The 11,662-nt window shown below is 49.6% G+C and overlaps 1 protein-coding gene across 1 annotated transcript in view; it reads left to right on the top strand.

Moving 5' to 3' along the window:
- The first annotated feature begins 512 nt into the window (after positions 1-512).
- MYO18B (myosin XVIIIB) overlaps positions 513-11,662 on the top strand; it is a 238,619-nt gene continuing 227,469 nt past the window's right edge. The window contains exon 1 of the mRNA XM_066260272.1: positions 513-641. The gene's annotated coding sequence lies outside the window, so the exon portion shown is untranslated. The remainder of the gene's footprint in view (positions 642-11,662) is intronic.

The following is an 11,662-nucleotide window of genomic DNA, read 5'->3' as shown; positions in this document are numbered from 1 at the left end:
ACAGAGGAATAGTAAATGAGTCCATTGCAGCCCATAGGCTGGTGTCTGGTGCGTGGTGACTGCTGCCTCGTTATTGGGCACAGGTGCATGCACGGATTGTTGACTTAAGAGGCAGCAGCATTAGTCCACGTTATTTCCTTTCAAAATCTAGCTGTAATGGAGATCCCGGGCTCTCCTTGCCCAATTTCTATGGCATCCAGTTACCTGCGTGGGGCAGAGACAGAAGTCTGAGAGTGTGGCCTGGCTGGGACAGGACTGACGGGTGAGAAAGTGTTTGCGTCGGGAGCTGTCCCCTCCCCTGCACTGTGCCACCAAATATGTCCATGCTCTTCGTCCGATGCCTGGTCAACGGCCACCCCGGGCTGCCGACTCCTGGCCAGACCTGGAGCTCACTGGCTAATTTTAGAAATGACTTGTCGACTCAGCTGCTGCTATCACATTGGTGCAGAGGGAGGGTCGGGGGAGGGACAGGGAGGAGCAGTCAGGGAAGGGGCCGTGTGTGAGAGCTGGGGAGGGGTGCCTGTGACATTTGTCCTTCCTTCACCCCAGCTTTGCCAGCTTGCTGGGGTCTCTGCGTGGCCACCTGGGGAGACCTTTTGGGCGGGAGTGATTCCTGTGACCTGTGGCCTCGTGTGGACAAGGTATTGTCGGCCTGGGTTTTACGATGGGGACCTTAGGAGCTGATCAGCAAGTTTTAATTTTCCAGAATGTGTTTTTGGGGGCTGTGGTGGCAGGCCTCCGGCCTTTCAGTCTATTTTAGGCCTTTCTGGTGTGGACAAGCTCCGCGGCCTTCTCTTCCCGTCACTCTCTTAGTTAGAAAACAAGAGCATTTTGTGGTGGAAGAATTTTAGAACAAAATGCTGGGGTGTAGACTCTTTTAAGGATTACTACCCTTGTTGGGACCCAGCTGTTTGCTAATAATTTTTAAAAATATGTTTAGAGTCATGAGATGACCTCCACGGCAGAATCTTAGCCGGCAGACCTCAGGGTTCTTACTTTCATCAACGACCAGTGATTTCTGGTTGTCAGTTTATGGTCAGGGAGCCAAACTCTTCCTCTTTCATCTTTCCAACCCTGTTGAGGATAATAAGCCTTAATGCTAGTGATTTTTTTTTTTATTCCAAAGGAAGCCATGTGCGCCGTGGGGGAGGGGGAATGGCGGTGCATGGACCACGGTTTGAATTTCATGTGGTGCTGACTTGGTCCTCCGTCCTAGAGGAGGTGTTTTCTCCGGCGCAACCTGTTCCCACGCTTCTCTTTGAATGGAGACGTTTCACAGGCCTCGGTGGTGGCGGTGGAGGGGACAGAGAGGGGTCCGGAGTCAGGAGAACCTCGCCAGCCGCAGGCTCGGAGCCACTGCCTGAATGCAGCTTTCCTGTTCTGGTGGCCAGGTGGGAAAAGGCCCCTGGGTCCCAAGTGCCCAGACTGGCCTTGACCCGGCAGGGGACTGAGTTTCTGTCCCACGGGACCTAGAAAACTGGGCTGCTACTTTCACTTTGTGGCCAGCCAGGAGGATGCCTGCCTGGCTCAGTGCACCAGCTCCTGGAGGCTGAGGGTCCCAGCCGGGCTTCTAGTGCCCGACAGGATGGTGGTTCCGTGGGGACTGTCTCTGCTACTGACCTGGGTCTTCATCTCCTATCTCTGGGCAGTTTGTCCAGGGTGGGCTGGATGGAGGGCCTGGGTGGTGTAGACTGAGGATGAGCGCTAGAAAATAATGACAGAGAGGAAGTGGGGAGGAGGAGCAGGTGCAGGAGGGGAACCTCCTGGTCTCCCCATTTTTGAGGGTCTCTGTGTCACCGATTAATAGCTATTTGGTGCCATCTGCACACAGGCCTGGTCACCTTGAGTAGCTAGCCTAGTTTGGGCTTTGCTGTGACCTCTCTGTGACCTTGGACAAATCCTTCCCCACCTGAGGGGGTGGGGTCAGACCACCGCAGAGGTGTCTTCCAGGGTTCAACACCAGAGCCATGTTCTCCCAAGTGCAGGTCCTTGACTACCTGCGTCTGCCTCACCCAGGGCCTTCTGAAATGCAGATTACCAGGTGCATCTCAGAACTACTAAACCGTCTAGGTGTGAGCCTGGTAATTTGCAGACTTAAAACCTCACGTTCGGTTCTGGTGTCCACCAACGTCGGGGCCCTGGGCCAGTACAGCCACAGAGGGCTGCTGCTCAGCGCCCACCTTGCCCGAGATCATCGGGTCATTACACAAACAGGGTGTTTTCTTAGGGCCTGATTATGGCAAAATGTCACAGGGTGAAAGATCAAGCCCTTCTGGTGGCATTTTGAGATAAGAAAAGAAGGCCCAAAAGCTAAACAGAAACTTCTCTTGCCATCAAAGGAACAGAAACTCTGCCTGGGCCTCTGCAAGACCGCCATGAGATAGCCCTCGACCGGGCCCTGCTGTACCTAGCAGATAGAAACTGTGTCTGAGTGGTCCGATTTAAGCAGCTCGTTAGTTGCTGTGGTGTATGGCATGTCCTTAATTTTTTTTTTAATTGATAAACTTTGTTTTTTAGAGCAGTTTTAGGCTCCCAGCTAAATGGAGGGGAAGATACAGGGATTTCCCATACACCCCTGCCCTCACACAGGCACAGCTTCCCGTTTCAACACCCCTATCAGAGTGGTGCATTCGTCACAGCTGATGAACATGCACATCGTAGTCCCCCAAAGCCCAGAGTTTACATCAGGGATCACTCTTTGGTGGTTTTGTGTACATCTTGCGGGTTTGGACAAATGTATAATGACACGTATCCATCATTGTAGTCTCATATCCAATAGTGTCACTGCCCTAAAAATCCTCTGTGCTCTGCCTACTCTTCCCTCCCCTCCCTCCCTAAACTGTGGTAACTAATGATCTTTTTACTGTCTTCACGGTTGTACCTTTTCCAGAATGTTCTACACTGGGGATCATAGAGCCTGTCGCTTTTACAGACTGGCTTCTTCCACTTCATGATGTGTATTAAGTGCCACTGAGTATTTTCACGGTACCCTGGATGCTCAAATGCCATGAAATGGAATTATCTGAAAAATGCAGAACATGGGTTTGAGGCAAGGTTGAAGGGTATTGTCAGATCCAAGCCCATCTGTGAACAGACAGGGCAGCTGGGTCACAGAGAGGGGAGGCAACTTGCTCAAGGACATACCGCCTTGTTATGATGGCACTGGGCTTAGAACAGCCCCTGACTTCGAGGCTGGCATTTAGAGAGCCCTGTGGGCTCCCCATTTTAGGAATAGTGACCCCATTTCCCCAGTTTACCCCACCCCCAAAACCTTTTCCACCATCATTCTCCAAACCTCAAAGGAAAGGATTACATAACTTTCTATGAACAACTCCCTCTGGGGCATGATTCACGCATCTCTGTAATTTTCTTTTTCTGCTCTGCTTCCTACTGAGCCTCTCTCCCTGATTACTTTGTAAAGAACTATAGTTTCTGGCATGGCAGGAAAGATCCTTGAGAATCGGCTGCATGGGTTTACCCAATACACAGCCACGATGCACACTCGGCAAGGCAGGAATGTCAAGGTCCAGGGTCCCGAGGGAATTTCTGTCCGCCCATGAAAGACTGAGTGCATTTTCAGCTGTGCTGGATACCAACTGGGGTTTGAGTTTCAATTTCATGGAGGGCAACTGGATTCATTGTTGACTTGAGAGAAGAGAGAAAGAGAGAGAGAGAGAGAGAGAGAGAGAGAGAGAGTTGCCCGATGGGATGAAATGTCTCATTCATGCTGGTTATTCTTGTGAGTGCAAACAGAAGTTACTAGCCCCATTTCACAGGTCAGGAAGTGAGATTTAAAGGCTTCAGTGACCTAAGGTCATGGAGACTGAAAATGATACTGGGACCAGGTGCATTTCTGCTAAAGACTTGTCTATGTATCCTAATCTAACAAGCAACATGAACTAAGATAATAAATTACACAACACTGTTGCACAGGGACAGATAACACAAACCTATCCACACCCATTACTTTGTTTAATCCAGGGGTCCCCAAACTATGGCCCCCTGAGGCCATTTATCCGGCCCCGCCGCACTTCCGGAAGGGGCACCTCTTTCATTGGTGCTCAGTGAGAGGAGCACATTGGCCATCTCATTAGCCAAAAGCAGGCCCATAGTTCCCATTGAAATACTGGTCAGTTTGTTGATTTAAATTTACTTGTTCTTTATTTTAAATATTGTATTTATTCCCGTTTTGTTTTTTTACTTTAAAATAAGATATGTGCAGTGTGCATAGGGTTTTGTTCATAGTTTTTTTTATAGTCCGGCCCTCCAACGGTCTGAGGGACAGTGAACTGGCCCCCTGTGTAAAAAGTTTGGGACCCCTGGTTTAATCCATGGATAATGAAGTGGGTGACACAGTTCCAGTGTTATGGAGGAGGAAAGGGAGAATCAGAGAGGTTTATGACCTGCCCAAGAGCTGCTGAATGGCTGATGGGTCCAGGAATTTTTGTTTTTCCATCCAAGTGGATCGGCTCACTTTTTTAGTTCTATTATTGTTCTATAATTTATTGTTCGAAGCACTCTTTCCCTATACCTTGCCCTATGCCTCTCTAACATCTGGCTCTTCCAAAGTTCTACTCATATATAACAAACTGGTGGTCTAGTATGCACCATTTCTCTGAGTAACGAGAGCTTTTCTAGAAAATTAACCCCAAGGAAAGGGTCCCAGGAGCTTCTGACTTAGAGCTGGTTGGTCAGAAAAGTTCAGTAAATCCCCTCTGATCTGTGGTGTCACTTTATAAGATTTCAATAACTCCAGGTCACCTGTGGTTCGAAAATGTTAAATGGAAAGTTCCAGAGATAAACGATTTATAAGTTTAAATGCAACACTGGGCTGAGTCTTGTGACATCTTGCGTGATCCAATCTTGCGATACAATGTCAGCAGAGGCAGTCTCTCAAAGTTCTGCTCCGCCCACCCGGAAGCCCATCCTCCTTTTGCCCGGTTCCTCAGGTAGTAGTCGCACAGTTACCGGGAGCTGCTGTCTCGGAAGTATCTCAGTGCTTGTGTTCAGGTCACCCTTATTTTACTTAGTAATGTCCCCAAAGCTCAAGAACAACAATGCTGGTCATTCAGGTTAGCCAAAGAAAAGTAGTAAAATATTTCCCATGGAAAGGCATGTATGTATGAGAAAAAATAGTGTGTATGTGTGTGTGTGTGTGTGTGTGTATATATATATATATATATATATATGTTTTGGTACTCTCCATAGTTTTAGGCATCCACCGGGGGTCTTGGAATGTATCCCCCATGGATAAGGGGGAACTACTGTGTGGGTAGCAACCTGGACTTGCTGTTGCCGTTGTAGCTGGTCGGCTGGGCAAAAGTGCAGGTAGCAACCTGGATTTGCAGTTGGCGTCTGAAGTGGAGGATGGTTTAGTGAGACGGAGCTCTTCATTTGTGGAATCCAGTGCTCTCTCCCTGTAGCTGGTGTCAGAATTGAGCTGAATCCTCGGACACTAACCAGACCAAGGGAGCCCTGGAGGTCACAATGCTAGTGGTCAGCCCTCTAGAGCACAGAGTGGGCTAAAGAAGGAAGGAGGGGGGCTTCTTTTATCTAGCTCTTTACAGAAAAAAAATCTGTTGACCCCTTCATCAGACAATGGTGTAGCATGCTGACTTGCAGCCGTGGGAGCCGTTCCTTTCTCTGGGACTACAGAGGCGGGGGAGGGGGCTGCTGCCAGAACAGGAGAGGGTGGCGGGTGGCGGGTGGCGGGTGGCGGGTGGCGGGTGGCTGGGGCTTCCTGAAGGCTCCTGTGGCGCAGGGAGGTAGCCAACCTATGGCCGCCCAGCAGGGCCGGGCTGGGAACACAGATGCCCTCTGATCCCTGCTGGCGGGTGAGCCCCATTAGCTGCACCCACCTAGGAGTCAGAAGGTAGAAGAGATGGAGGACGTGTCTGAAGGGCAAACAGAAGACATACAGCTCAGGTTTGGAAGGCAGTGTTGTCCACTCTTCCGGCATCTTCCTCTCCCCACTGTCTTCCCACCCCTGTGTGCCTGGCTTCCAGTGTGACATCAGAGAGACAAGATGCTGGGCAGCAGCTGGTAATGGCTGAGCATCCTGCTCCACATTTGTCCTCACTGTGGCCAACCCCTTGTGCCTGTCCCCAGGTACCTTGTGAGCTAGCTGGGGGACCAAACACACTCATGGCCAAACTGTGGGCAAGACAGAATTCTAAGAGAAAACGGAAACGAGGAAGGACCCCATAGTGCCCTAAGACATGTGGCCAGCAGAGCAGAGTCAGGTGATGGGGGTGGTTGGGTGGAGGAGACAGGAAGCTGCAAGGGTGTCATGGAGGAGGTGGCCAGCAGACTGATGAAGATGGAGGATATGAGAAAAGAATATAGCTTTTGTTGAGTAGATGTTATGGGCCGGACAGTGACAGAGTGAATGCTGGGAGGCCCATGTGCTCTAATGGCCACGAGCACAGCCTCTGAAGTCAGACCACCTGGGTCCAGAGGCAGCTCCGCCACTACCTGTGTGGGAGCAAGGCTCCCACCCTGCCTGAGTCTCCTGAGATGGGGCTACTCACAGAATCCCCCCTGTAAGTGGGTAGCTAGGAAGAGCAAGTGACACGATGTGTCAAGTTCTCGGTACAGGGCAATGCAGGGATCTTAGTGGTACTATTATTGATAGATCTGCTTTGTTGCCTCCCTTCCTGGATAGGAGGGTGGAGATCTCATGGCCCAGCAGGAGTAGGGATTTAGGCATCCAGGTCACCTGCACTCACTCCTGTGTGACCTTGAGCGACTTGAACCCCCATCTCCAAACTATGACACACTCAGCCCCATGACTAACACCAAACAGATAATAAGTAAATATCAGTGCACACCCGTCCCCACTCATGAATGTACCTACTTGAGCTAATTTCCTAGGGTTCTATAACATGCCACGAGGACTCGGGTTGCCTCTGAGCCCCACCCCGGAGGCCCCAGATTGGCCTTCTCTTATTATCACCAGCGTGGAACTGAGCATGCCTGGGAGGAGCCAGGCACACCTGTGGGTGGGTCTCAGCTTGACCTTGCTGGGTGACTTGAGATTAGACAAGTACCTCAACTTTTCTGAGTCACTGTCTGCTTAATGGGAGTGATGAAAGCCATGTGGTGCTGCTGTCTTGGGAATTAAATGTGACAACAGATTTTTAAGAGAATTCAAGGTCCAGGAGGAATTAAGGGGGCTAGGAACAATTTAGGTGTAAGGAGCTATCTCAGTGCTTGGCACGTAGGAGGTTCTCCCTAATGTCAGTGAACCACCCTGGGATGGGTCTCTATGCAGCTTCGACCATGGTGTCAAATGAAAATAGTGATTCAGAGTAGTTAACAGCACTCAAACACCTGCTTAGTATGTGAGTGTCCTCCTCCCATTTAACAGCTGAGAAAACTGAAGCTCAGAGAACTTCCCAGGGTCCCACAGGGTAATATGGTGGAAGGACAGGAACTTGACTCATGATAACATGTGGTCCCCTATATGCAAATGCAGACAGCACAAGAGGACATCAGAAATCCCTGCCACCGACTTGCTGCCAACTACCTTCTCTGTCCCTTCTCAGTGTCACTCCTAATTATTAATATATTTGATCATTCACTCATCCATTCAACAAATATTTGTTAAGCGATAAGAATGTGTTCTGGGCTCTGGGGCTACATAAGCGAACAGAACAAATGGAAATTGTGCCCCTTAGGCCATGTTTAGCAGGGAGAGTCAAACTAAACAAACAAACAAAAAAAATACATAGCATGAAAGACAGTGATTAAATGCTGCAGGGAGTCCTAGAATAGGGTGGGAGGGGTGGAGGGCGATGCTGCGATTTAAATAGGATGGCAAAGGAGGAATCACTGAGAAGGTGATTCTGAGCAAAGACTTGAAGGAGGTGGAGATGTGAGCCATGCACAAGGAAAAGCATTCGAAGCAGAGGGAACAGCATGTATAAAGCCTTGAGGTTGGAAACCTGTATGGAAGGTTGCAACCAGGAGGTCAGTGTCACTGAAGTGGAGAGGCAAGGGGGAGAGGTGTGAAGGCAGGTGGTCATGAGGGCCTGGAGGCCTCTTTAAAGACTTGGCAATTTGTTCTATGAGACAGGTGAGGTCCCTGCAGGACTGGCCACTGGGTCAGTACTGGCCACTGGGTGGGTGACGGGAAAGCCTTGAGGGTCCTATGGGGTCACTCACATCCAGCCTGTGTGTGTGTAAAATGGTTTCAAGCTGTCCCTGGGGTTGCCTTTCCTTTCACCAGCCTCCCTCACCCTTTAGGGGAGACTCAAGACTTTATACCATGAATTCTGAGCTTCTGGGGCCTCCTCATGGGCTTAAAACAGCAGCTGATGAGGCAGGTGTGAATTTCAGGTCTGGAAGGGAGTGTGGTGGTAAGAACACTTGCTTAAATTAAGGCTTGACAAAGCTGCCCGGTAGGATTGGCTCCGGGCCCCAGGGTCAGTGGGGCTGGCCTGGTGCCTCTGAGGGACAGGATGCGGGGAGTGAAGGACAGACAGTGAGCTCCTTCTCACTGCCATCCATGTCCTCTGGGAACGGCCCGCAGTCCCAGTTGAGGACAGCCTGGACGGACAGCCAGGATTCCCCCCTCTGGAGCCTTGAAGCTGAGGGTGATTCTTGGGAAGCAGCCACTGACCAAGCCAGGCCTGGGCTGGATGGGAAGGGGGGCTGGGGCCAGGCAGCCACCTCACGTCAGGCCTATTCATAACCCGGGCTCTGCTCCCCAGGCGCGTAGGTGGATTCTGGCTGTGCCGGCACTCTGCGTCTCCCGTGCCTCCCAGGGGGGTGAATGGGGAAGGGTCTTTTGGCTTCCTCCTCTCCTGCAGCCCCTTTCCCCAGAGATCTGGCCTTCCGCAAATCATTTTCCTCTCCCATGCCTTTGCAGGCTGAAGAGCCCACATTGTGGGGCTTTTCCTTAAGCCAAGCAACATGGCTGTTTGCACTTGGACACGTTTCCAGGGTTTTCTCATGGCGCACGTGACCTCATCAGAGCTGAAAGCTTCTTGGATTTTTGATCTTGAGATTCCCTCCACGCTAGGCTCTGTCGGAGTGCTGTGGTCTCAGCTAGTGTTGTCCTGATAAACGTTTGACGGCCAGCTCCTTGAGTAAAAACCCTGATCTGTAGAGCACTTGCCAGCTTCTGTGGTGCACACACTCCCAGGGTTGATTATAAGCTGCTAACGGGACACCACCAGGCGCAGAGTTGGGAAGGGATGTACACAGTGAGTTCTCGAGAGATGAGAACTGATTTTAACATGCCCTGGGGTCCTGCCAGGGCCGCTTCCCCAGCTTCCGGGATGTGCTGTCGCCCCTGCGTGAAGAGGGTGCGCTTTGAACGCTGCAGAAGGCATCTTCGTATGCCTAAGTCATGAAAGTGGTAACTCAGAGGCCGAAAAGCGTTCCAGCACTCTTGGATGACAGTGACTCTGACAGCGAGGAGTGGGGTGGCGTCTTCTAAAAGGGGGCTGGGAGGGATCTTGAGGGACAATGCCCTCTGAGTTACAAGGGAGAGAGGAAAGAGACTTATTCCAAGATCTTGGTTGTTTATTTGCACATTTTGGATGGTTTTTGTGTGTGCAGTTTTACACTGTGCTTTTCTTCGTTATAAGGCAACAAGAACTCCCCACCCCCCTCAAGTTACTTCCGATGCTTCCTGCAAGCCTCCTGCACTGCAGGTTGGGTGGGAAATAGTGCAGCCACTTTGGAAAACCAGCTGGTTCTTTCCCAACAAGTCACAAACATAAAGTCATCCTGTGACCTCGCCATGCCACTCTTCAGAATCTGCCTAAAGGAAGTGGAAGCAGATGGGCACACTAAGATTTCCAGGACTGTTCCTAGCAGCATTATTCATAATGGGCCCACATTGGACACAACCCAAGTGTCCATCAACTGGTGAATGGAGAGCCAGAGATGTGGCCCCTTCATACAATAGAACACTGTTTAGCAACACAGAAAGGCTTGAGCACTGATGTAGACGACAATGTTGATGAACCTCAGAAACATCATGCAAAATGAAAGGAGCCAGACGCACTTTCTGATCCCATTTATATCAAATGCCCAGAAAGGGCAGGCTATCGCAGGAGAAAGTCCAAGACTGGTTGCCTGGGGCTGAGGGTGGGAACAGCGAGTGACTTCATTCACATGAACGTGAAGGGTCTTTTGGGGGTGATGGGATTGTGGAGATGGTTGCAAAAATCTTCTACATTTATTTTTAAGACTACATTTGTCAAAAATCATCAAATTACGTAGTTAAAATGGGCAAATTTTATGCCTGGAATAGAGTTTATACCCCAATATACCTATCTTAACATGTTTCCTAGATACCCTTTCAGTGAATTCATAATATGTCTTTGAGTTAGATAGGCTTTAATTTATTTGACATTCTCTAGTTATTGGACACTTGGGCTGTGTCTTTATTTATTTACTTTTTTGGCACTACAGTCAGCACAGTGAGGACATTTTCTGGTTTAGGATTACTTCCTCAAACTCGTTTTCAGAAGAGGACTTTTTTAGACCAAAAGTTATGAACATTTGATACTGCTCTCCATAGGATGCTAAATAAGCCTCATTGTCCCCCCAGAGTGCTGGGTCAATGAATTGCCTTAATCCAAGTGACCCTTTCCTCATTTGCATAGTCAACCTGTGCAGCCAGCTGCTTCCTCACAAATGGAAAAGGCACTGTTTTATGGTATCAGAAGTGAGGGGAAGGCCCTGGCCGGTTGGCTCAGCGGTAGAGCGTCGACCTGGCGTGCGGGGGACCCGGGTTCGATTCCCGCCCAGGGCACACAGGAGAAGTGTCCATTTGCTTCTCCACCCCCGCCCCTCCTTCCTCTCTGTCTCTCTCTTCCCCTCCCGCAGACAAGGCTCCATTGGAGCAAAGATGGCCCTGGCGCTGGGGATGGCTCCTTGGCCTCTGCCCCAGGCGCTAGAGTGGCTCTGGTTGCGGCAGAGTGACGCTCTGGAGGGGCAGAGCACCGCCCCCTGGTGGGCAGAGCATCGCCCCTGGTGGGCGTGCAGGGTGGATCCCAGTCGGGCGCATGCGGGAGTCTGTCTGACTGTCTCTCCCCATTTCCAGCTTCAGAAAAATACAAAAAAAAAAGAAGTCAGGGTGGTGGCTGTCCTTGGGGGAACAGTCACTAGAAGAAGGCATGAGGGAGGGTCAAGGGGGCTGGCCGTGGCCTGTTTACGTTTTGAATGGAGATTTGATTTACATAGAGTAAAATATTCTATCTTAATTGTACAGGTAGATGGATATTTACATATGCTGTTTTGTGTAGTCATCCCCCAGATCAAGATACAGGACATTTCTTTATTTTTATTCTTAAAAAGCTTTATTTAGAAAGTCTAGGACATGTCCATCACCTCAGGAGGTCCCTGGCGCCCCTCCCCAAACCGAGCTAACACTTTTCTGACCTCCATCACCATAGATTAGATTCTCCAGTCTTTGAACTTCTAAATAAAATAATATTTTATTTTCCAACCTGATTCCACTTTAACTTTCCTTTTTCTTTTTTTAACTGAGTGACACTGGTTAACAAAATTATACCAGTTTCAGGTGCACAATTCTACTTAAATAATATTTTAACTCAAATTGTATTTGACTATAAATATTTTTAACAAGTTATAATTACTACCAATGTTTTACATTTTATTTAATTAAAATTTATTTTTAATC

This window comes from Saccopteryx bilineata, chromosome 2 (assembly GCF_036850765.1).
Source record: "Saccopteryx bilineata isolate mSacBil1 chromosome 2, mSacBil1_pri_phased_curated, whole genome shotgun sequence".
In the NCBI taxonomy this organism is placed as follows: domain Eukaryota; kingdom Metazoa; phylum Chordata; class Mammalia; order Chiroptera; family Emballonuridae; genus Saccopteryx; species Saccopteryx bilineata.
The sequence above is the reverse complement of the archived record's forward strand: the minus strand, read 5'-3'. Positions and strand labels throughout refer to the sequence as shown.